Genomic DNA, 5,644 nt, shown 5'->3' with positions numbered 1-5,644 from the left:
AGAGAGAGAGAGAGGCAGGAAAATACTCATATACATTTTTAAAAACATTTAAAGAAAAATCAACTTAGGGGCTAGAAAGATTGATTGGCTTAGCAGTTAAGAGCACTGGCTGCTCTTCTAGAGGACCTGGGTTCAATTCCCAGCGCCCACATGGCAGCTCACAATTGTACTGTTTAACTCCAGTTCCAGGGGCTCTGACAAACTCACGCAGACATGGGCAAAAGCAAAAACGCCAATATACATAAATAAATAATATAATTAATTATATTGCATATAATCACATATAACAATATATAATAAATACTAATAAGTAAGTAAATAAGTTTCTTTTAATCAACTAAGAGGGTGCTGAGTGAAACTGTGTGACCTCAGCTCCTCCTGCCAGGTCCCACAGTTGTCCTTATATCCACCAGGATTACCAAGCAGCACTAGAGAGCTATCCCAGAACAGGAAGTGAGAGGCAGGATCTGGACTAGGACTGTCGGGTCTCCAAACTGCTCAGTTTCTAGGCAAATTGCTCTGAACCTCAACCCTGTCCCTTGCAAAATGGGGACAAAATACCCTGGGGTGTGTGGATGGTGTGATTTTGGGAACTAAGAACTGATTGAAGGATGCCAACCCAGGGCTCATCTGTCCATTAGCCGGGTGGGCGGAACTCTGAATATCAACTCTGCACGGACTGGGAACAAGGATGCAAAGGCCATGTGCAGGGAGAGGCTCAGACCTTGGCCTTTGTTCCCTTCTTCTGCTACACAAGGCAGAGAGGCGCCTCTGTGGGAGTGCTGGCCGTGGGGAGACATTCTCACCAGACTGTCTATGGCTTGGGAAGGAGGTGTGAGACAGCAGTGCAGAGTCAGGTGTGATGCTACCCTCCCCACCGGTACCCCTGCCCCTCCCTTCCCTCCTGTTCCCTCCCCCTCCTCCTGTTCCCTCCCCCTCCCTCCTGCCCCCTCCCTCTCCCTCCTGAGGCCTAAAGGGTTCAGAGAAATCCTCTGAGGAAGAAAGGCTTCTGAATTCCATCTTGTAGAAGCTGAGGTGGCTGGGGGGATGTGACTTGGTGGACATAGTACTTGCCTAGTTTGTCTGAAACCCTGGGTTTGATTCTTAGCACCACATAAAGAGAGTCTGGGGGCCAACGTCTATAAGCCCAACACAAGGGGGATGGGGGTGAAGAGAATCAGAAGTCCAAGGTCACCCATAGTTAAGATCAACTTGAGTTATACTAGGCCCTGCTGAAATGAGATAAAACACACAACAGGGCACACAGCTATAATCCTAGCACTTGGGGAGACTGAGGCAGGAGGGTTGCTAAAAATTCAAGGCCAGCCTGGGCTACAGAGTGAAAAGCTGGTGGAGGAACAGTCGTCTAGCCTGGGGAACAGGCTTCAGCGCAAGGCAGGATGTGAGCTCACAAGATAGACATACGCTAAGCTCTCCTGTCCCCTCGGGAGCTACCCATACCCAATACACTGCTTATGCTGACACTATCAGTTAAGCAGGCTAGCCACTAGAGATGAGGAAGGGGGGGTTTCCAGGCTATTTCATTATTCAGGGGATGGGGGGAATAGAAACAAAGCCCCCCTGGAAAGTAGCTGTTAATATAAGCCCCCTTAGGCATGACACTAGTTTACCCTCAGGTACTTCACAGACAAATAAATGCCTGGGGTTACAGCTCAGGGGTAGAGGACTTGTCCAGCAGATGCCAAGTCCTGCATTCAATTCCCGGCACTGGAGGAAGAGGGAGGAACGCTTACGGTTTTAAAACTCAAAATCCATCCAGAGAGGAGGAAATTACATGACCAAGGTCAAACATGCAGATGGACAGTCCTTTGAGGCTGATCCTTCCGTGCTGGCTTTTTGTAATTCAGAATGCTGGCAGTATTTGGCCACATGCCAACAAAACTGGCTGACTCTTTGAAGAGTGGGTAAGGGGATTTGCTTGTCCAAGGTCACACAGCTTACAAAGTGGAAGACCTGGGTCCCCATTACACAGTTCTGCCCTGTACAAAAGACTCCATCCAGGCATCCCCACCGTCCTCCACAGTTCCCCAGTGCCCAGGAAAGGTTTCCCCCAGCCAAGATCCCAAGCCCTGAAGCAACACCACACTGGAAACAGATTCTGGATGGGGCACCTGGCAGCGGCCAGCTCAGACCAAGTTGCAAGCTTTAACGCCCAAGGCAAAAAGGTCTCCAGCTGACTGTATTCCCAGAGCAGAGCCCTAGCCATCAGGATAACCCCCCTCTTTGCTTCTGTTTTGTTCTTTGCAAAATTAATGACTTAGTCTGGACTCCCCTTCCCCCTCAATGGGTAACCTGATCAACTCACATAATCAGTACAAACATGGCTGGTGGTGAGGGTGAAAAGAAACTTCTTTTTTTCCACATTTCTATGTCCTTCACACTTTGAAACCAACTTCTCACACACAAGAACCCCAAAACAGGAAACAGGGACTATCCGTCTCTTGAACACTCTTTGCACATGTGGGTCAGTGTTGGATTTCAGCCAAAAACCCAAGAAAGAATTCTACTAGACTTTAGCCCAGCTGAACCCTAGAATGTTACTTGCCCTTCCCACTGTACCAGGGATACTGGGGTTCATTTGACACCCACCCTAAACCATGGGGAGATCCAATCCAAGAACCAAGCAACATCCACCTGTACATGTGGAAATGAAAACAGGGTTGAATTTTTTTTAAAGCATCTCTAAAGTATGAAGTTGATCCAGCAAGCACTCATGGGCAAAGCAAGACATCCGAAAAGATGCTCACAGGACCATAAAACCAGAAACACTTGGGGTCCTCATCTCTGGGGGGGGGGCATCCCCTACAGGCCAAGAGTATTGGCACACACCAATCATCCCAGCACTTGGGAGGTGGACATAGGAAGATCAAAAGTTCAAGGCCAACTTGAACTATCTAATGAGACTGTCTCAAAAAATAATAAAAAAATTAAAATGTACAGAAGCTACAAAAAAAGAGTGAATTTATAAATCATTATAAGCAATTTGATCTTGGGAGATTCATGAGCTATTTTGATAAAAAAGAAACCTACCACTCAATGTTGTAAATATAAATGTTATTGCAATATATAAAAAACTAGAAGTATCGAAAACGTTGCTTGTAAATCCAGAGGGGTCACTGAGAGAGGATGGGAGAAAACAAGATGGATGGGTCCACTTTATGTTAATTGAAACAGAAAAGCCCTTTTGAGGGGGTGGGGCAGGGAGGGGGTTGCCTATTTTTGAAATTAAGCATTTGCAAAAGTTTTTCCCACCAGTAACTTCCCACCAACTCCACCCAGGAGGTGCAAAGGGGTACCCGCTGCGGCTCCTCCAGAGGACCCCACAAACCCTACCTTGCCTGGAAGGCCAAGCACCCAGCAATTTTAAGCATCAATAAAATCCACAACCAAAATCCCCTGGGGCTGCTACACTACTGCCCACAACCGTGCAAAATGGGTAACAGCCTAGGGCTATCCCCGACCCCAACATCCTGTAAGTGTCCCGCAGAAGCAAAAGCAGGGGCCACGACCTGTGCCCACCAGGAAGGGCCTTTGCCACCAGGGTCAGGAACTGCGGAGGAGTCTCTTTCATGCCCCGGAAAACAGGCTCTGGGCTATTACGGGGCCCAAGAGAGAAACCCAGACAGAGAGGGGCTCCTCTCTGTGTCCTGTGTCATATAAATGGAACTGAAATTCAAATTTAGGTCTCAGAGAGGAGGCCACCTGTTTCCAGGGTGTGTCGAACCCTCGCCCTGCTAGCCTCTCAGTTCGAGATCAGGGTACCAAAGGGCCTGCCCCTGAACTCTCCAGGCATCAACCTCCTAGATCCGTATACAACCCACCTTCCCTTCGAATTCTGGTTCCCCGCGGGACAAATGACCCCTATGAGATTTCCCAAACTGAACCGAATTGCGGGAGGGGCGGGTCCCAGAAACGCGTGTGGAGAAAGAGCTGCTCCGCCCCACCCTGGAGCCACCTGTGTACTACTGGGAAGTACTGTCCCAAGTTCAAAATCAAGGGGTCAGGGCTGTCCCGCAAGCAGGGACACGCCTCCCGCGCAGGACCCTCAGTGGCGAGAGTGGCTCGGGCCACCCCAGCACCCGGAGCCGCGTCTCTCATTCAAACCCTAGTTGGCCACTGCACACCCTGGAGAGGTGGCGCCAGCCCCGGGGGAGGAAGTGGCCGGCGGCTGGGCCGGGCCTGCCTGTCCCTAAGCAGGGTTCCCCAGGGCACACCCGGCCACCTGCAGAGATCGCGCACCCCAGCCCTGCCCGCGTCTGCTATGCTCCGTCACAGTCCCCACCCGACGCGGTGCCAGCCCTAGGGTCCCCGCACACACACACCTCCCCCGGGGAGGGGGTTCCATCCCTCGGGGCCACTCACCTGGCAGTACCCCCCCGGAGCGCAGTCACCCGCACAATCCCTGGGCCTGCCAGCCACGGGTGGGGGACTCGGGGGTCCCTCGTGCAGTAGCCGCCTGGAGCCCCGGCAGTCTGGCAGCGCAGGTCTGGCTCTGCTCACTGCTACTTCTGCTTTGGAGGCGGCCGAGCCACGTGACTCCTCGGGGCCGCCCCCCTCAATGCGCCGCCCTGTCCCAAGGCGGGTCCGCACCCGCCAGAGCATCCCAAGAGCGCAAGCCTCGAGCCATGCCTTCCCGGACCAGGGGGAAACTGAGGCAGCCCCAGTACTACCTGCCTGGCGGTGAACGCTTAGTCAGGTGAACAGAAATTTCCCAAGAGTATCCGAGTTTATGGGGCGCCTACTGCATACAGATACCATGCGTGCATTGACTATCTTCACCCACTTGGGGTTGACAGAACTGAATTTAGTAGTGCATTCTTTCCTACCTTAAATGCCCCAGCCTCAGTTTCCCTCTCTTCAAAACAGTGCCAGGCCCAAAAGTTTGTTTCAAAGAGTAACTGGACACTAGAGAATTGGTGTCTTGGCTTTAAATTTAAAAGAATATGTTCTTTAAAACTAGTTGCTTTTTTTTTTTCCTGAAAAAAAAAAAACTGTATTTTTTGCTTGGCGGGCCGTATATTTAATCCCAACAGTAGGCAGGCAGAATTACACCTTTGAGTTAGTTCAAGGCCAGCCAAGGCAATATGGCGAGACCTGTGTCCAAAAAAATAATTTAGTATTATTTTAAAATTATGTGTATATATGTGTGTTCCTGTGACTTCATTCCTGCGAATTCAGCTGGCCAGGGAGGCCAGAGCACATAAGATCCCCTGGAGCTGGAGTCACAGGCTGTTGTAGCTGTGTGGGTTGCTGGGGACCGAACTCACATTCTCTTCAGGAGCAATATGTGCTCTTAACTGCTAAGTCACCTCTCCATTCTGTCCCTCTCCCTACACACACACACACACACACACACACACTCATACACACACTCACACACACACTCACAACACACACTCACACACATACACACACTCACACACTCACACACATACACACACACTCACACACACATACACACACTCACACACACATATACCTTTAAGATTTGATTTCAGGCTGGTAATCCCAGCACTTGGGCAGCCCAGGTAGGCAGATCTCTGTGAATTTGAGGCCAGCCTGGTCTAGAAGGAGAGTTCTAGGGGAGCCAAAGCCACACAGAGAAACCCTGTTGGAAGAAAGA

General features: G+C 50.5%; 1 protein-coding gene across 1 annotated transcript in view; it reads right to left on the bottom strand.

Annotated features, from left to right (window-relative positions):
- The window catches only part of Plcg2 (phospholipase C gamma 2), a 133,193-nt gene extending 128,657 nt beyond the window's left edge, over positions 1–4,536 (bottom strand). Inside the window, exon 1 of the mRNA XM_028752518.1 lies at positions 4,384–4,536. The gene's annotated coding sequence lies outside the window, so the exon portion shown is untranslated. The remainder of the gene's footprint in view (positions 1–4,383) is intronic.
- Between the last annotated feature and the right edge of the window lie 1,108 nt (positions 4,537–5,644).

The sequence above is a fragment of the Grammomys surdaster genome, unplaced genomic scaffold, assembly GCF_004785775.1.
Source record: "Grammomys surdaster isolate TR1022 unplaced genomic scaffold, NIH_TR_1.0 128, whole genome shotgun sequence".
NCBI classification, from domain to species: Eukaryota; Metazoa; Chordata; class Mammalia; order Rodentia; family Muridae; genus Grammomys; species Grammomys surdaster.
Note: the sequence above shows the minus strand (reverse complement) of the source record. Positions and strands in the feature narration are given on the sequence as shown.